General features: G+C 44.5%; 1 protein-coding gene across 3 annotated transcripts in view; it reads left to right on the forward strand.

The window, feature by feature from the left end:
• UBQLN1 (ubiquilin 1) overlaps positions 1 to 20,988 on the forward strand; it is a 440,323-nt gene that overhangs the window by 160,039 nt on the left and 259,296 nt on the right. The gene's annotated exons all lie outside the window — the stretch shown is intronic.

Genomic DNA, 20,988 nt, shown 5'->3' on the forward strand with positions numbered 1-20,988 from the left:
CTGTTTTGCACCATAGGACATTCTTTGCCTCATGTGTGCGATGAACCCGGAACACTTCATATCACTATATGTCCGAACATGAATATAATCTTTTAAGAGTACAGCATGTTCAGATGTTGCAGAGCTACCATCCCCAAGCCTATCATAGGCATGATTTTCGAAATCTTAAACTATGTAGTGTCAAATACTTACTTAAATTTGAAAGTGCTGCACCTATAACACAAACTGTTATTTTACATGTCTAAGTAATGATGAAAAGTGCAACATAATTCACTTCTAAGAGTTAAATAAAGTACCCTGTCCCCTTAAGTCTCAATGTATTTTAATTACTCACCATCCTTTGTACTGGCCAGAGTCTGTTCTATTTGCTGTCTTGTGAGTGGGATCCCTGAACACACTAGTGATTTTTCACACCAGTTTTTCTATTAGTTTTTCTTTTCTGAGAATGTTTTTTCAGAATTAATCTCCTTTTGGTTTTTACTCTACGTCCTTAGCACCTAAGAAGCCATTTACAGTATTTCTGCATTGTAGGATCTTTGTTGATAGTCTTAAACGTTCAAATAATTCCCTGCTGCGTGTGTGGACCTGAAACCCTTCATATCTGTGTATTTGTCTATAAATTTACTGGCCGTGTGCAGCACATTTTAGGAATCCATCAAAGGGAAGATTTATCCAAATCAAACTCTTGCTCACTTCCAAAGCTCTGTCTCAACACAGTATTGCAGCATGTACATCAAAAACTGAAGTACCTGTCGAACATTGGGGGAAAATCTCAGTCTGCTAGGCTTGTATTGAACAAACCTGAGAGATAACATTGCCAGAGCTTCCATTTTCCATAACTCTTTATACTGGCAGCTACTTTTAGAATCAGACACTTTTTCTAGCTCATGTGATCCAGCCCACATTAGAGGTTTCCCTCACTGTTATTCTGTGACATTTCTTTCCTGATGTGCCTTATTTCACTTGACTTCTCTACAGACTTTTGAGTGAAACTTGTTTTTTTGCATATTGCAGATTTTTTTCTTTCTTTAAGAATGGTTTTATTATTCGTGAAAAGCTTTTTGTGGTAGTAAGAAGGCTGCTTCTGACCCAAACAAGGTGCATGTGATGAGCCTGTCGTCTTCACATTTGGTCAAAGAATGTGAATTTTCAGAAAGAAAGAAAATGAAAAACATTTTGAAAAGGACTTTGAAAGGTCAGGAAGGCATCAGTCTAAGAGACAAGTTGGTAGGCGTGAGGGCAATTGTGAAAGATAAGAATGTAAGTATACTGGTTGTAGCATTCACAGAGGGCAATTGATTTCTAATTGCGGCAGTACGTTCCGTGATGTATGAGCACAGAAACTCTTCAACCCTGCTCTTGATGTGAACCGTGATAAGTCCTAAAGTTCAATGTCTGGGTTACCGCCGTGCCTCTTAGTTCATTCAGTGTCTGACAAAGCAGATCTATCTTGATATACAACAAGGAGACTGGTTGTGTGGCCCAGACTAGCAAAGGCTTACTTCCAGATTCCGACGGTGAATCAACACGGAAAGTTTCTGAGGTTCTTATGTAGAAATTTGCCTTTTCAAAATTCAGCTCGCCATTTGGACTCAACTCTGCCTCATACACGTTCCTCTTTTGTTTGAGTCTACTCACAAGGCTACATTGCTGCATTTTCCTGGAAGGAGCATTCTTAACGTCTACCCACAGATTTAATGAAAAATGAGCACGCCCTGCTGGAGATCCTTATATAGTATTCCATTTAAATATGATGTTTATGAGACCACCCCCATTCTGTCTCCCAAAAGTTGTCATAATTCCACAGAACCATGCCATTACCTTGCTGCCTGTCTCTTTACTTCAATCCATCTACAACAGTTTGTTTCACTTTGTGGTTGTTGGAAGGCTACTGCTTTTTATCAAGACAATAGTAAGATAATTTGTAAACCTAGCCAATTATTTATTAACGATCAGCATATTTGGCAAGCATTAGCCACATCCAAACAGTCTATTGCCAGTGGATTATGGCATGCATATCCATGTGTTCACAACTACCCAGTAGGCCTCTACTAGGAGAACCAATGGCCCATTAGAGGGAAATCATCCACAGCAGCTTGGCTTAGAAATTTTGCACATATGTAAAAGAGTCACTTGGAAATCCAGCTGTACCTTCAGCAGACTTTACAGCTGTGATTCTGATAAAAGGCTGACACTAAGGTTGTTCAAGCCACTGTGAGCCATCCTTTTGGGTAATCAGATCACTATGCAGAATATTCTTTACAAGGTATCCATTACTAAAACAGAGCCTGTTTTTCCTTCTCCATTGCTGCAAAGAAGGCTTTCCTTCTAGTTTGCTATTCTAATGTGTATGACTGTCAATGAAGATCCTACAGTGCAGAATTAAGGGTTACGCACTTGTAGTTCTGTATTGTATTCCCACATAAAGACCACGTAGCACCTTAAAGTTGTTGCACTAATGTGCCTTCTTGGAGGCACGAGAAGACCGTTCCTTGTCCAAGGTACCTCTGCTGTCTAGACCTCGTTATCCCACGCATGGCGTGATAATGACTTTTTTCTTGACTGATTTATGCTTTGAAAAAGACCCAGGCACTAATGTAGCATAAGGGTTCAAATACCTGTTCGCTGTTGTAGAGGTTAATTTCGTCGCTCCTTTTACAGGACTGGCTCCAAAGCTATTGGCTCGGAGCATCCCTCTTCTTCCTATAAAAGCCCCAATCAAAATAGTTCCTCCAGAGGATACTTTCGTGGAGGATACAGATGCAACAATGGTAAGGGAAGAGGTCGCGATAACAATACCCGTAACTCCCCTACCACCTAACAGTGACTTCCCTTCACTTCCCCCCCCCCGAGCAGCCCACTCCTGTCGTGGGAAGCCTCTCACAGTTCCTACCTATCTGGAATTCTATCACAACAGACAAGTAGGTAAGACAAATTATCCAGTATGGTTATTACCTGGAACTCACCGCCACTCCCCCAAATATCCCTCCCAGACAACGGCCAAAGTCCTCAGAACATCTGACTGTTCTGAAACAAGAGGTTCTCTTTCTATTACAAAAACGTGCAATAGAACTAGTCCCCTTACCTTATCAAGGCACAGGGGTTTACTCCCTCTACTTTCTAATCCCAAAAAAGGACGGCTCTCTCAGGCCAATACTGGACCTTGGAGCGTTATACCTCTACATTCAGTCAGACCACTTCCACATGGTCACTCTCCAACAGGTGCTCCCACTGCTTCAACAATGTGACTTTCTCTCCACTCTAGATCTAAAGGACGCCTACTTTCATATTCCCATTCACCCCGCTCACAGGAAAAATCTCAGGTTCGTGGTGGACGGTCAACACTGCCAGTTCAAAGTCCTTCCGTTCGGGGGGACTACAGCATCCAGTCTTATCCAAGTGCCTTGCAGAAGTAGCGGCTCACTTACGAAGACAACATATTCACATGTTTCCTTATCTGGATGAAAGGCTCTTAAAGGCTACGTCACACAGCAGCTGTGTGCAACACACACACCAAACAATCCAGCTGCTTCACAACTTGGAATTCACTGTGAATCTCACCAAATCCCACCTCCAACTGTCCAGCAAAACATTACCTAGGAGCTACAATAAACACTTCAAAAGCTTTATCTCAGGATAAGCACTATGCAAACTCTAATATCCAAATTTCAGCCTCAACATTCATTGACAGCTCGAGTGTTCATGCAGTTGATCGAGATGATGGATATTTGCATTTGCATTCTCATCGTCCCTCATGCAAGACTCCAAATGCGTCCTTTATAGGAGTGTTTGGCCAGTCGGTGGAACCAGGCTCAAGGTCAGCGAACAGATCTGGTGTTAGTGGACAGCCGCACACGTCGCTCTCTCTGCAGTGGTGGAACACAAAAAACCTTTCTAAAGGTAGGCCGTTCCTTGACCTGGTTCCACAGATAGTGCTAACAGATCATTGCTCACCGGCTGGGGTGGAGCTCATCTTCAGAACCATACCATTCAAGGCATATGGACCCCACAGCAAAAACACCACCACATAAATTACCTGGAACTACTGGCAATCTTTCTGGCATTAAAATCCTTTCAACTCCATCTAGTAGGCAAAGCTGTCCTGGTCCGTACAGACAACATGACAGCAATGTACTACATACAGAAACAGGGGGGGGCACACACTCTACAGCTTTCACACCTAGCTCAAAGCATATGGAGATAGGCCATTCCACAAAACAAATATCTCCTTGCAGAACACCTCCCAGGGGTACACATCAAATTGCATATCTGCTCAGTTGTCAAACATAGCAGATCCACGAATGGGAACTTCATCCTCAAGTTCTTCTTCCATTCTTTCACATGTGGGGCAACCCAGAAATAGATCTGTTCGCCACACATCAAAACACAAAATGCCCACGCTTTGCGTCCAGGGTATCCACTCCCGTTGTCCAAAGGCAATGCGCTATGGAGGAAATGGTCAGGCAAATTTGCTTACGTTTTTCCGCCTCTCCCACTAATTCAGTTAGTGGTTCGGAAGCTCAAACAGCATTCCCTCACAATGATCCTGGTTGCTCCAACATGGGCCTGACAACCATGGGTCACAACCCTCTTGGAACTATCAGAAGTTCCTCATCAAAAGCTACGCCTCTCACCCAAGCTTCTCTCTCAGAACCATGGAAGATAAGACATCCAGATACCAATCAACTCAACCTTGCGATCTTGCACCTGAAGTATTAGAGTTTGGCTACCTCAATCTCCCGCCAAACTGCATGAACATCATTAAAGAGGCTAGACGTCCTACCACCAGAGCATGTTACGCCGCAAAGTGGAAACGATTTGTAATTTACTATACAAATAACAAAATCAATCCAATAGATGCTTCTATTCAAAACATATGTTCTCTCTTACACCTACAACGTTGTAACCTAGCATATATATCCATAAGACTACATCTCGCTGCAATAGCAGCTTATCTCCAAAACAGACAACACTTGTCTTTGTTTAGAGTACCCGCTATCAAAGCATTTATGAAATGACTTAAAAGAATAATTCCACCCAGAGCTCCACCCTCTCCAGTATGGAATTTAAATAGTGTTCTTACCAGACTCATGTGTCCCCCATTTGAACCTCTGCACAAATGCGAACTACAGTTCCTCACTTGGAAAGTAGCCTTCCTAGTCGCTATCACATCTCTTAGTAGAGGTAGGGAACTCCAGGCATTAGCAATACAAGAACCATTTTTGCAAATTCCCCAAATTTTTTACCTAAAGTCGTTTCTGCCTTCCATCTTAACCAGCCTGTTGAACTCTCAGTTTTTTTGCCCTCAACCAGACTCAGTGGCAGAAGGGGGTCTTCACACGCTAGAGCAATATTTGACTACATTCAAAGAACAAAATCCTTTAGAAAAACTAAACAACTCTTTGTGGCTTTCTCCTCAACTCATAAAGGCAATCCTATTTCAAAAGCGGGGATTGCAAGGTGGATTGTTAAATGCATCCAAATATGCTATCTTAAAGCCAAACGCACATTAACCATTCCCCCTAGAGCTCATTCCACAGGCAAACTAGGGGCTTCAATGGCATTCTTAGGGAACATTCCCCTAGATGACCTCTGCAAAGCAGCAACTTTGTCTGCACTGCTGACTTTCACAAAACACTATTGTGTAGAGTGCAAGCAAAACAACAAGCTAGTGTGGACCAGGCTGTATTAAGAACACTTTTTCAAACCACTACAACAGATACAGGTAGCCACCGCTAAGGATGTAACTGCTGTATAGTCTATGCACAAGTATACAATCTACAGCTCATATGCCTCGAATGGAAAATGCTACTTACCAGTATGCATCTGTTCTTGGCATGTAGAGCTGTAGATTCGTATACGCCCACCCGCCTCCCGGATACCTCTATCTGTTCCAGTACTATCTTACGTAGATGCATTACTCATGGACATCTTTTTAGGTCTCGTCCTTTTCCATTGCGAAGCAATGGTAAAGGGGGAGAATTCATGTGCTCCATCGGATAGTCAAACCACCACTTTTGTCCGTGGCGTTTTCTTCGAGTGCACGTACAGGCACGCGCATTTGGCCCATACACTTTCATGGCCATCTGTTCCTGTTCCTAATGGCCCTCCCCCAGCACAGAGCGCGCATCGCGGCCGCACAGCACATCAAAGGGCTTCGCCCAGCGTGTGCTGTGCGGCTTCTCCTCCCCTAATTATGTGGCCGGCCGCTCTTGTATTTAATTAGCAGCTTCTTTTGTAAAGCGTCTACACTCCCACCCGTTCATCTCCCTCCTTCCCCTGTGGCCGGCCGGTGGCTGCTGGACACTGCGCTTCATGTTTGTTAGGGTATACTTTACAGATTACTTTACTTTACAGATGCCTCGCACACCACATCACCACATCAAATGCTTCTTCTCCCCCTCACTCACTCCTCATCCCCATATGCTCGCTCCTTCCCTCCCACTCTTTGAAATTGCTTTGCCGCCCCATGCCGTGCCTCTCACGCGCACAACACGCCATGCCCGCTTTCACTTTCTCCTCCCCCCCCCCCCGCTCTCCACAGCAATGCTAAGAGCTTGTTTTCATTGGGGATCTTTTCTTAAAGTGCGAACAAAGAGACATTGTCGTGACAGTCCATACCGGTAGCTGCAGTGCGGCAAAAAGCATGTTTGCTTTCCTTTTAATATGAATGTTTTTATTGTTTGGGTCACTCGGTTCTCCCTCGTTCCCACTCCTAAAATCCCATGGCGAAATCTGTTGTCTGATCAACATTTGTATTTCTACAGTACTCGGTGACTAGTTGGACTCACACGTTTTGCGTGTAGAGGAGTCTGTTGTAAGTAATCTATGCATCAACTTTTAACACGTGTTCACAGAAGTTGCACTGTTTGTCAAGTGACTTAACAGCACTGCTGCCTTTTACACCAATATTTTTCATTCGTGAGATGGTAGCTTTGCTTCATTTGTTGAACATACTAGTGAATAACTTCATTGTGCGATTGCCTCTTCATTGATTCACTTAGGTCAAGGCCATGCTGTTTATGGGCACACAGGCGCACTGTCCTTTCCAGCATAACATCACGTTTGAAAACATTTCCTCTTAGCAGACGGAATGCTGCATCTGTTAAACCGTAGGAGTACCGCCTATTACTTTTTACGTCACTGATGGTTACCAGAAGACCCATAGGAGGTGAACATGTCTCTTCCTGTAGGCACTGTTTAGTGTTCCTTAATAATTACTGGATATTTCCTGTTTTATTGATGAACATTCACAAATATTTCTATCCGAGAAGGCTGCAAAAAAATGCGAGAGGACTGCATCATTTGAGTTGACACCACTTTGGGTGGTGAAGATATTTGTAGATTGTGGATGGAGATGCATACAGCGAATGATATAACAAGCATTGGAAATGCAATAGGTCTCGCAATTACGCGAGTCTGAACTATTAGCATTGTAAATGATAATGCCCTTTATTTTTGCGTTCTGGTTTTTAGAACATAAATAAAAGGCTTTGTCATTTACAAGGCCTATAGCTTAAATTTGCGTTAAAACGAGACCTATTGCATTGCAAATGCTTGTTTTTATTTCTTACTGACCCCATCATAACCCTTCATGGCAAAAACAATCTAGAGATGGAGTTGATGCCCATGTGCACTATCGTCCTAAGGAGGAGTCACCTACCTCGTGACTACAAAGACTTCTTCCAAGACAAAAACAAAGTGCAAACATCTGAGCCCAACACCAGATGGCAATCTATGCACAGGTATATGAATCTACAGCTCTACATGCTAAGAACAGATGCATACTGGTAAGTAGCATTTTCCTTCTCCCTTATTTGCCATATCTGGCCTGCATTTTTCATCGGTTAACGTACTTCTGACAGCTGTTATGGCACATTCGAAGTGTTTGTATTAAACCTCTTCATTTCTTCTATCGTCATAAGAAATTATTTTTGGGAGGCGATAAAAGTATTTCCTCGAGTCAGGAAGCCACATGCATAATATGGTTCTTTCACAGTGTATGTCACCCTTTAATCCTTTCTGTGAAAGATTTTTATAGAGCCTACCTTGGAAGGTGACCTTTGTGCTGACTATCCCTTTGGCCGACAGTTAGTGACATAAAACATTTGAACTCTTCTGAAACCTAGACATTGTTCCATAAAAGTAAGATGGCTGAGAAAACCTGCCCATGTTTCCTTCACAAAGGGGAATCTGATCCAAGACTTGCCCACCATTTTTCTTTTAGAATCCCTTTCAAGCTGAAGGAACCCTTTATATGCTGGAGTTCAAAAAGTCTTGAGGTTGTATTGACACAGAACCAAAGCCCTTAAATAATTCAAACTGTTGTTTATTTATAATAGTTCATATTAGCAACTTCAGAACAATCCACTTTAAGATGAATTGAGCCATATTATCCCACGTTAAATAAAGGCTGGCATCCCTTACTAGTAGGCCAGTTGACTACTCTACATGGGCTGAACAGTTCCTAGTGACCTTTTTAAGAAGAATTCCTAATGCAGAGATCTTAAAGGCTGCCACTGTTAGGTCAAGTTATCCCTTTTGAAGACATCGTCTTGAATCAGGCGGCATCCAAGTGGGCTTGGCTTCCTTCTGTAACTACTTTGGTTAATTCATGGTTCAGAATTTCCCCAAAAATTGAAATGATTTAGCTGCCACTGACAATGCCATGTTACAGTTTTCTGCAGGCTGTAATATATCTGGCTACGTAAGTTGTTCTTTCCTTTCTTCTTTTAAAAGGTTTGAGAAATATATTTCTAGTTATTTGTTTTAATTGGCTTAGTTTGTAATGGAATACATTGATGATAGCTGGCCAATATATTGTTAGTTGACTTTTTCAATGTGAAGATTTATTAATATTTTAAAGTGCTCCAGGATTCTGTGCCTAGTCAGGAATATTCTAGGTATTTAGGTCTCGCCTAGGCAGCGCTTGTGCTGTCTCTTCAAGACATGCTACATTCAGGTATGGACTTTAAGCTCTGGCCATTTTCTGCCCATCTTTTTAATTGGCTCCTTACTTTCCTTTGTAAATGGTGGCTCTTGATTCGTGAAAAGGCTTAGTAATCCCTCATTAGTACCTCCCTCTGTTCTTTTGTTTCTTCCTGCGAGGACAGCCCCTCTTACATGTGTCCTTACTCTCTAGGTTTCATTAACAGTTAGTGAGCACTATTTAGTTAATTGCAATAATAAGCATGGTGGGCTCCTCCGCTCCTTATAGGAGCTGCTGGGATCACAGCACAGTCCCTGAGGCTGTTTGCGGTAAACTGCAGTGACTTTTGTCTTCCGACCCGGGGACTGTTTATTTTTAGACAACATCAGCCCTCCCAGCCTCTTTCTCCTCCTCCCTCGACTCGTTCGGTTCTGCTGCGACCTTCCTGGGCTTGGCTTCACGCTCTGCAGGAGCATTGACGCTTTTAGGCAGTTCTTTTTTCACCGCTTTGTCAGTGTTTTTGAGTAGAAGCCTTTTCCTTTAGCTCTTCCATTAGCCCCTCCAACGTACCCAGAACGTCCTTAGGAGTAATGTTTACTAATAGTCGACAATGGGCGCTCCACCCAGCGAGAGACTACAAAGAACACCACCAACTACAGACGCAGGGTTGTTCGACTTCTAAGGAAAAATTCTTTCTCTTTGGGTCCAACTTATAATGCAAGTAAAAGCCACACCCCGCTACTTTCTTCTAATGCAGTGCTTTACAAACTTTTCATGTTGGTGACACACTTTTTAGACATGTATCATTTTGCGACACAGTAATTGAGTTTTACTAGCAAAATATATGATTTGTAAAATAATAACATAGACATTTCCAAGACTGCTGTCATTTAGGAGTAACAAAATGTAAATATGTGCAAGAATTAAAACAATTTGAATATAACCAGCAACACTCACGATTTTAATGAGATGTATGAGGTTTTTAGTGAGCATGTGGAGCTGCAGGAACCACGTCATTGACGATGCTGCTCTCACCTCCCCCATGTGTGAGCTTGAATAGGTCTGCAGGGGGCAGCAGCAGCGAGTGCTGCAGGAGCCGCAAGCATGTGAAGCTGCATCACTGGTGATGCTGCTTTCGCCCCCCTGCACAAGCTTGGAAGGGTCTGCGGGGGCAGGAGTCTGCAGGGGCAGCAGCAGCGAGAGCCGCCGCAGTCTTTACTCACCGTCGGAGGTTCCACAGGTCTGCAGGAGGGCAGCAACAGTGAGCGTCGGATGGACACTGGAGATGGTGCTGCTGGCCTCCCCCTGACCTAGATTGAACGGGACAGCAGGGGGTGGCGCAGAGCACTGCGCTGCAGGAGTCACCGGCAGTCTACTCACCGCTACTTCAACAGGTCTGCAGGATGGTGGCAGCGAGCAGCAGTGATGCTCCGACTCCAATCACGGCTCACTGCCCCGCCACAGGAGACTCTTCCTCTTTCGCAGGAACAGGTCATGCATCAGTAGCATGCGCAGTAACATCCTGCATGATGCCTAGACCGCATTGCATAGACCATGTTGAGTGACACACCTGCAGCCGACACACTAATGTGTCGTGACACACCGTTTGGAAAGCACTGTTCTAATGATTGCTTTTCTGCTTATGTTTTTTTTAAGGCATTTTAATGTTTAAACTTGGAAGCGCTTCAGTTTCACATGCTCATTGTTGTGTGTTTGCAGTTGGTAGTGCTCAACTTTCAAAATGTGTTCAAGGAGCAGCGCTCTCCCACCCTTAATACCTTTGCAAAAACACGTGCAGGCTTCCAGTGCTCCTTACAGGAACTGCTGCGCTCAGAAATCAGTCCCCGAGGCTGCAGGAGCTAAACTATGGTGTTTTTTATACCAATCTGGGGTCTGTGTTTATTCCACTCCAGCTCTCCCAGCCCCTACCTCCTTCTCCACTGACTCCTTAGGACTTGCTGCGGCCTTCCTTGGGCATAGGCTCTCCAGGCGGATCCTCTTTCACCGCCATTTTGGACTCCGTTTTATAACGAGACGCTTTCTTATTCTCTCTCCCAAACCCCTCCAACGCTCCCACAATATTCTTAGTTGCAAGTTTCACTAATATTCGGACTTGTGAGCTACACCCAGCGAGAGTCTAAAAAGAACACTACCAACCTCGGCCGCGGCGTATTCAACTTCCTGCCTGCAATGCTTTATCTTTGGGTCCAACTTATAATGTGAGTGAAATTCACATCACGCTATTTAGTTGTATTAATTGTGTTGTTTATTTTACTGACTTGTTGTTTTTGTATGTGATGTTAAGGGAGCAAGTGCTCTGGTAAGTGTTTGTGTTTTGTTTTAAAACCTAAGTAGGATGCATTTAAATGTCATGCAGAGCGCTTTAAATTGTTATTACAAAATCTAAAATATGTGCTTTTATTTTTCTTTTGAAGTCGTTTGGTTCGTGCTACCATAAAATTACAAATAAAGGCGATTAAAGCTCGTTTTGTGTACTTTGCATTTTGCTTTATTTGCAGAAATATTTACCTTGGGTGCATTGCTCTTGCTTTAGCTGTACCTTAAAAACAGGGTGATTTCCTGTGCACAACTTGTTATTTTAAGAATATTGTAACAATGTTTCCCCCATCCCGCTAATGTTTTGGTTGTGAAATGTTTCAAGAAATGCCCATATCAAATGACAGCATACACTTTGTTTGAAACATTAAAGGGCATTTGGACATTTGTTGTTGCATCTTTGCAGTTGGCAGCACTCCAGTTCCTACATTAGTTCACGGAGCAGCATTCTTCCACCCTTACTACCTTTAACTATAGTGCCTCTGCAGTAAGTATCGTGCAAAGCTGCCGAAGTTTCAGATTGCTTATGTGTGACATGTCCAAACTTTCATTGTAATTATGAGTGACTTTCAGCGATTATGAGTGACATTTTCTTGCAAGCAAAATCAAGCAATGAAGAAGAGGGAAACAAACATCAGAAATTGCATGTATTTTTTTAAATGTACAGCTTCAGGTGACATTGCCATCTTGGAAGCGTAAATGTAAAAAAAAAAGGCAAGGCATACATTTGCATAAGTCATCACACTGGGCTGCCACAGCATCCTTAATGATGACACGTCATCACACTGATTTTGCATATTTTTGCTGCTGCTCTACAGAATTGGCATAGCCAATAGGTTGACAAGCCTTTGGCAAAGCACGTATGCTTCTGAATTAAATAATGTCAGCACCATTATATTGTAACAGTGGCGGTTCATACAACATCTGCAACAGCAAATGCTATGTCTGTAAACATCATGTAGAAATCAATTCATCTTTAATTTTAATTGAATTCTGGGCTGCATCGCTCAGTTTAATGAGGCAGCATCCCGCCTTTAGCAGGTGTCTAAGGGCTTAGTTTTACCAACAGTTGAAATCGTAGGCTGTCAGTGTGGGGTCACTCAGTTTTAATGTCACTGAGGGACAGGCTGTTTGTTGCCAGTGTGGGGCGTATATGTGTAATGACAGTGAACACGTGGCTCAGTGCTCTTTTTAGGTCTCACCTGTCAATGCGCTTGCGAGAATATAAGGGCTTAACCAGAGCTTAACCATCGGGGCGATTCCATGCAGTGCCTGTGAAAAGCAAGCTCAATGCGTAAGCGCATTGACCGCAAAGCGCGTGCACATCAAAGCCATCTGCTGGCATTTCTCCTCCCCTAATTATTCACGGCCGGCCGGCCGTACTTTCACTTTCACGGCCGCCAGGCCGTGTCTCTCGTTTCTCCTCCCCCCCTCCCCACAGCAATGCATTTCTCCTCCCCTAATTATTCACGGCCGGCCGGCCGTACTTTCACTTTCACGGGCGCCAGGCCGTGTCTCTCGTTTCTCCCCCCCCCCCCCCTTCCGTCACAACAGTGACTTAAATCTGTAGGCATCTCTTTTTTCAAAGGTCTAAGACGCCTGTAGTTGTTGCCAGAGTAAGTTTAAGCATCGCATTTCACCTTTTCGTTTTTCTCAGTTCCACAGGTTATTAGAGCATTGGCGTAGTCACCAGCCTCCCCCATTACCACTCTCCCAGCATCGCACATGACGAGCACATAACTCCATGCCGAGCACTCCAGCACAACCAGCTAGAGCACAAATGTCTCAAAAGCGCATGTACACTGGTAATATTTGCCATATCGGTGATTTTACCTTTATTTGGACCCTCTGTGCACGTGTTGCCGCCAGGCCGTGTCTCTCGTTTCTCCTCACCCCCTCCCCACAGCAATGCATTTCTCCTCCCCTAATTAGTCACGGCCGGCCGCCAGGCCGTGTCTCTTGTTTCTCCTCCCCCCTTCCGTCACAACAGTGACTTTAATCTGTAGGCATTTTTTTTTTTTTAAGTTTAAGACGGCTGTAGTTGTTGCCAGAGTAAGTTTAAGCATTGCATTTCACTTTTTCATTTTTCTCAGTTCCATAGGTTATTAGAGCATTGGCGTGGTCACCAACCTCCCCCATTACCACTCTCCCAGCATCACACATGACGAGCACATAACTCAATGCCGAGCAGTCCAGCACAACCAGCTAGAGCACAAATGTCTCAAAAGCGCATGTACACTGGTAATATTTGCTGTATCGGTGATTTCAACTTTATTTGGACCCTCTGTGCACTTGTTTCTTTCAAACAAGAGGGAAATGTGGATGAGCTGCAGCTTGAAGTTACATCCCCTCACTGCACAGTTACTGCAACAAGGTGACAGACCAGGCAGGCTTTATTTGCCCTTTCCCTTACTTTATGATACAATCGTATGTCAATAAAAAAGCCATTCATGTATGCCTTGAGCATCGGCGATCCAATCAAATGAGCCAGTCCTGAAAACAGAAAATACAGCTTGAGCAGGGATTCTTTTGTTTGCACTCATGTCCTTTTGCAGTTGAAGGCCCAGCAAGTCATTGCACCGCATTGTGTTAGATACGTTTATACAAGAATACCTGAACAGCATTTGGATCGTAAGTCACGTACATACAAAACATGTTGCATTACAAATGCTATAGGTGTCACATTTGAAAAAGTTAAAAGTATTGGCATTGTAAATGACAAAGCTATTAATTTTGCTATATTCAAGACCAACACAAAAAAAAATGTCATTTACAAAACCAATAGCTCCAACTTTTCTAATGCGAGACCTATTGCATTTCCAATGCTTGTTTGGAGCCTGCAGCTGTAATGACAGTGGGGTTCACTTCTAGATTGGTTTATTACAGCAGTGTTCCTGGCTGCTAGAGTCAAAGTATGCTTTGCGTGGTCTGAGGCTTGTGGGCGTGGCAGCACATTTACTAATGGATGCCAAGTATGTGGGAGAGCCCCCACCCCCTTTCAGCTCGACAATAAAACATGCATCTCTTTACAGTGCCTCGTCAGGGGTAATAAGTGCTGTATATAAATGCAATTACTGTAGGGAAAACAAGAGAAATACTGTGTAGGGATTGCTTATCAGTAATTGTTTAATGCACCAGCAGCAGATTTTAAGTGCAGTCAGCTCCGCATTTCATCTGCTCGGGGTCTGCAATTGTTAATAGTCCTTCCTGTTATTTGTAGTGCTAGATATCCTAGTGTTTGGACACTTAACACACATTAATTGTCCATTCCGGGCACTTTCGAGAATAATGTTACTGTGGGTCACATCGAAGTGTGGTTAGGGAGGGAGGGGCCTTTACATCACAAATTAGTGTTAGTCATCCTGAGGCCATTTGTCCTTCCTGATTGGCCCACTTCAACCCTGTTTTCACACAGCAATCTGCAAACTATAGGACTGTCATCAGCAGCCCCCCGAAAGGTCCCAGTAACAGGCTCTCCTGAGGGCAAGGGCCCGTTCACATTCTGCACCATAATGGGCGCCCGCTCACCTTGTACCTTAGAGACAAAGGGGCAGAGCTGCAGTGCACACACAATGAAAATACATTAAATTAGGACTGACGGGAGTTCGGCGCAGCACTGGAAAATTTCGCCTCAGGAGAAAGACTGAGATGCTGAGGCAGGAGCTACACACACGCTTCACAATGACACTTACTGGTCTGTGGAGCGCAATGAACGGGCCGGGCAGCCGCATTACTGACTGAAACCTTGATGCGGTCCAGAACTATTGACCGCTTCATAATGGCTCTGCACTGGCTGCCTGACTGTAGTGAGGGCTCAGTATCAGTTGAGGCACCACTCGCGGGTGCAAAAGTAGTAGAATTTAAGAGGCATGGTGCGAGCTGTGACTGGAGTTGCTTGCTGTTTAAAACTTGCACTGGAGTGCCCCGCCCACTCACGCGGGGAAGCCACCTGTAGGTGTATCTCTGTGTGACACACAAGTCTGTGCTTGTGTGATTCGGAAAAATCAGACTGACTCGCCTGTGCTGATGCCGGTGGTGTGTCGGGTGAATTGGCCACATTGTGGCCTAAGACAGAGCGCTGCGAGGTCAGCTGAACTAGCCCCTGAGCCTGCTGCAGGCAGTACAGACCACGCGCCACCAATAGCTTGCTCAGGCACACTGTGGTAAGAGCGCCATGGGCAGCTGAGGAGCTCAAATTAAATTAATATTAAATAGCAGTATACATTTTATGTTTAAAACATTAAAGGGGCATTTTGAAGAGCATATGCAGGTAGAGCTGCAAATTATAATAAAGGAAAACAAGTTAGAATCATGGCATTTGCTAAACAATGTTATTCTGGGCAAGTCACTTTTCTCTCCATGTAGGGAAAAGGGGATATACATGTGTTACATTGTTTCTGACGTTGTTTAAGTCTGTCTCCCTCCCCCCGAACATATGGTGATTTTGGGCAGTTGACACAGTTTAAGCTCAAATTCACTGTTGCGACTTTAAGCTGTTAAATTAAAAGATAAGATCTCTTCCCCCTGAAAAGGCAGACCGCTCTTAACATTTTATGGGAATGTTTTCTTTATTACTTTGTTGTGTAAATCAGAAGTTGTGCGGCATGTGAAGGAGCAGCTACATTTTGGCTAATATTAGATTGTTTAATTGTAGCAGCAGCTTAATTTCTATTTAACGTACTTTGCTTTTCCCTTTTGTGCTCAAAAACAGGTACTTTTTAAAATACTAGACACGCTGTATTATTGCTAAATTGGATAGTTTGTGCAAATTGTAGGAACACATACATATTACCTTTGAGATAAACATTTCACAAATATCTGTGATTTTTGGGTGGGTGGGGCCTGGGTGCCATTTTATGTTTTACAACAACACACATGCTTCATTATTAATAAATAAGCTTTAGCGACCTCTCTTTATTTTTTTATTTGCCAACATTTGATAAACCGTATTTCCATTTTTAGGTCTTGCAGACCTAGCGTTGCAGCGCTCATGCGCTGCGAGACATACTGTAGTACGGTATGTTTTAGAAGTGGGGTGGAAGCCCCTTCCCTATTTTTCATTGGCTAGCGTCATCCTCTATGGTAAACTCTGGCTTCCGATTGAAAATTAGGCTTCTTAGTCCCCCCTTGTTACCGCCCTGTCTCCTTATGGGAAGGCCCATCCGGACTGGATCTTTTACACGGTCTCCTCCTTAAGTCTGTAAGCACTATGTTTTTACAGTCAGTCTGCTTTCCTTGCCATCCACTCTCGTTGCCTCGTTTTCTCTCTCCTGTTCCGTTTCTGTGCACCTGCCTTCTTCTCCCCAAGTACCTACTTTTCATGGACTGTCTCTCGCACATCCTCCCTGTCTCACTGATGGCCGTGCTGACATCCCACTTCAGGAGGGAGATCTGCGCGCCACCCTGTGAGAGATCTTTTATGCTTGTTTTAGTGTGCTGTGGGGAAATCAACAGTGGCGAAATATATTTGTTTAAAATGCTTCGACAGATCAGTGGGATTTTCTGCTTTAGGAACTGCGCTGACAATTAGGGGCTTGTAAAACAACTCAATCATGTCATGTTTGGTACATTTCAGCGTTATTGGTCGATCGAATACCCAAATTATTCAAACTTTTAAATTAGTTATCAGGCCCATGGCAGGCATTAGCAATGAAAACAAAGCACCCAAGCAGAAAAATGTAACAAAATGTAGGGAAGTGTTTAAAGAGCATTTTGTGAAGTACACGTGTCGGGCAAATGGAAGAAACGAACAACGTCCATAAATAATAACCGGAGAGTTCGTGCATCTCCACGGTGGTGGCAATAAACAGAAGTACTGCGGATTTGTTGGAGACAAAGCAGTTTTCTAAGACCAGTGGAAAGACACTGTGCGTGCGCGCGACCATGGATACTTTGAAAAAATACATGTTTATGTGTATGAGAATCAGAATACCCCTTTCTAATGTGCAGAATAATGGCGTTTTTCCCCAAAATTATCGTAAGACGTTCCATACAGGATTTCGGGAGGAGACTGCTCCGAATGGAAATGAGGATGCTTTTCCAACATGTGAGAAAGTGTACTGCGTATGGTAAGGGATGCTACACAGTGGCTGCAGCATTCTAATCCTCACAAAAAGAACGTTGGGTATTGTATGCAATGCTCAACGGTTAAAAACGACTTTATAATTTATCACTTTTTTCACAGCGTTAGCTGAAGCTCATGGCTGCATACGTCCTCTAGAGACCACAAGTGAAAAACGCCCCTCAGAAAGCAGAGTATGTTAACCGCTATCACGTGGGGCAATTGTGTGATAGTCCGCAATGTGTAGCGGCATGCTAAAGCAACTGTCCGGGTTTAAACTGGGAGTTAGTCACACAAAGGGGGCTTGATGAGATGTAAGGACCAGCAGGAAATGGCTCCCCACTTGTTAATCCTATGACAAAAAAGTTTCCGGGTCCGTAATGGTAAGGGGGTTTCAGCAGAGGGCTGAGTGTACATTTTACGTGCAACAGGGGATTCCCTTTTTAATACGGTTCCCCTCACACACCAGAGGTGTTATGCTTCATCATTGGGGTGCCTCCTCACGTGAGAGTCCTGGCCTCTATGCGGGCTACAACCCCCTCGCTACGAGGGAGGAGCTCAGGGATTTTTTTACGAGGTCAACTGGTGTACTGAAACCCTGCGTGAGCCTGGTGTGTTGTGAGATTGTGCAGTGCTATAATGTGAGTGATTTAAAACTAACTACTGGGTTAGCTTTTGCAACTTTTATTCAGCTACCCGGTGTCTGGGTTAAAAACGGAATTTTGCTGATAACACAAGGTGCCGACATTAGAGGATTCTGTGTTTTATCAAGACCAACATGTTTCGGCCAACAGACCTATAAAAGTGTCACGGCCTTCTTCAGGGTCAATTATGTAGCTAACTGCAATAGAAAAGTGTGAGCTAAGTGAAAAAACAATAGAAAAACACGTGCAAACAAATAATGGTATGATACTGAACCAGTAAATTTTAGCCTGTTCAGTATGTTCAACGCACAACCTAAGATGCAGACAAAGAACATCATATCTAGAATTGTGACCCATTATTTAACAATACATCAGGCAAACAATAAAGCGCGAGTACAAATTGCGTAGATACTCCCCAATTAGTACTACATTGAGGCATATTCCCATTTTAGATCAATGTGTAAGGTAATGAGAGGAGTGACTCACCAATTTTGGTTTGTGCAGTTCACCACCTCTGTCCCGGCTTATTAGCCAAAAGGTACATACGTCAAAACATGACCGAGAAGGTTTGTAGCATTAGGAGTTAAGAAATCACAAGGGAGGGAAAAGCATGTCATGGTTCAAAGTGTCAGCGCCAGGAAAAGGGGGTGGCTGGGGATAAAAGGACAGTTTCTGCAGGATAACAACTGATGTTGGAGCCAAACAAACTCTCATGTCGTCAATAGCCAGGGCTTAGTAGGGTATAAAGGGTGGATGACCCAACAGAGATGGTGCGTAAGGATGTGGGCCATCTACGGTCAGGTAACCTGCTGTCAGCGACTGGAGAGCTGTAGCAGCTAGGCAAGGGGAAAATGTGAGACAGAGCACAGTCTAGGTTCCCGTTGTGGGAAAGTACGAGGAAATGCCAAAGGGGATGTGGCCGCATTAGACAGTCGAGATGTGCTCCGGTGTGCTGATCGGCCTATTTACTGGTGGAGCCGGAGAGGGGGCGGGGGCAGGCAGGCGTTCTGTCAGCTAGTGCCCTGTGGGATTGCCATCAGGGGACCTGGTGCTGAGGGAGAGTGTGCGGGGGAGACCGCCAACCGCGGGGTCTGCCCTGGGTGAAATGTGGTCACGAGCTGGGATAAGCGTCAAAGGGCCATAAGCCTGGAGGCGCGCTGTCCGGTTTCAGCGGGAAACAGATGGTAAGTGCAGGCAACCAGCAAAAGGAAGGAGCGGGCCAAGATACAGCATAGAAATGTCAGGTACTAATGAGCAGAATGCTGAGGTGTGGGCAAAGGAGCTATCACTTATCACAAGCGGTGGGGTCCAGAACCTCATGTTGCACGTCCAGGGGCAGGATGAAGGTGAAGCGCAAGCATCGGCCTTAAGTACAGTGTTGGTTAGTGCCAGGCCGAGCAAATAATGCACACCTGGAGCTCCCGTGACTGGAACCGGAAGTGGTGTGGCGGTGGGAGTTGTAGTTCTGGAAAAACACTTTAGAACTACAGCACGCCAATAGTGCCGGAGGGAACTCGGTGTGCCGCCGTGAGGGCAAACTTAAGCTGGAACACAATCAATGGGAGCATGCAGAGGTCGTCTCTGCCGGGAGTGCCAAGGTGTATTATGGAACTCCATAGGTCCCTTTGGTGCCCCGCATAGTCAAGGGGCATGTGGAAGGATCTGGCTGGGAAGGTAGGCAGTGCTGGTCCTGCCGTGGGAGCCAGAGTGGGCGCACAGGTGTGAAAGGATGTATCACTATATGGGTCCCCGTGTAGCCCGCAAGGTTGAACGGGGCGTTCTACTGGTAGGCGGGGATGCTGGAAAAGTGGGCAAAGGCAGGACCAACAGGGGGGAAAAACAAGGATCCCTGAAGCCCTGTGATGGGGGCCACCAGGAAAGGGCATAAAAGACGAAAAAGACTCCGTCTGGCTACAGACGCCTAGCAACCAGGGAGACCTGACGATGCTCACCTGGTATGTGGCGCTGAGTCTTGGCATGGGTGCGTGGTGGGTCTCAGGAGAGCGCCAACCACGGGATATCATTAATCCCCATGTTTGCAGTGTCCAGCCTGTACACCCATCTCTGCTCTAGCCTGAGAAGTTTGACAGTCAATCCAGGAGTGGTTGCAGTGAGATTAGGTTTGTCAAGAACGGTCCAACTGAGCGAGTCTGCGCCGTGTTTCATGTCAAAAATTTTTTGTCAATTTTGTGTTATGTTTAGCACACCTGTTTGTGCTTTTGTGTTTGAGGATCCTTGTGCGTACCTTTCTAGTGGTTATTCCCCACATAATCTTAAGCCACAAGGGCAAGTAATGAGGTAGACCACCCTCTCGCTGTTGCAGTTAGTGTGTTCTTGTAGGGTCCAGGGTCTAGAGGTGCCTATGTCTATACTTTTGGTTACTTGTGTTTGTGCGCAAGCAGCACAAGAACCGCAAGGGCAGTGTCACTCGACATTGGGTAAGTTCCAGATGGTCTTAGGTCTTGATGTATTTGTAACAAGGGGTCTGGTGTTGATCAGTGTCTTTCAAGTTCCGACCCCTTTTAAACGTAAACAGTGGTTTCTCCAGGGTCAGCTGTCCCCTATTCCAGATATTCCAATTGTGTAGTATGGACCTTTTAACTACATTAGATAGTGCGCTAAAGGTGTTGACGCATACCAATTTGGACGGGGATTGTTTGGCACAGCGCTGTTCTAATAAGACTTCTCTGTTGTTATTCAAAGCCCGTTTAGACGATTTTCTGATTAGGTTGGACGGATAGTGTCCGTCTCGGAGGTTGCTCCGTAGTTTGGCAGAATGCTTGTTGTACTTGTTTATACTGAAACAGTTGCGTCATAGTTGCAGGAACTGCCCGTATGGCAGGTTGTCCCGCAACGATTTGGGATGGTAAATCTCATATTGGAGTAAAGCGTTGCGGGCCATAGGTTTCTGATAGAGTTCTGTTTCCAACGTTCCACCGGCTGGGTAGATTGAAAGGTCTAAGAAAGCCAATTTGTCCTTACTAAATTCGCATGTGAAGTGCATATGGGTGTTTCTA

This window comes from Lissotriton helveticus, chromosome 2_1, assembly GCF_964261635.1.
Source record: "Lissotriton helveticus chromosome 2_1, aLisHel1.1, whole genome shotgun sequence".
NCBI classification, from domain to species: Eukaryota; Metazoa; Chordata; class Amphibia; order Caudata; family Salamandridae; genus Lissotriton; species Lissotriton helveticus.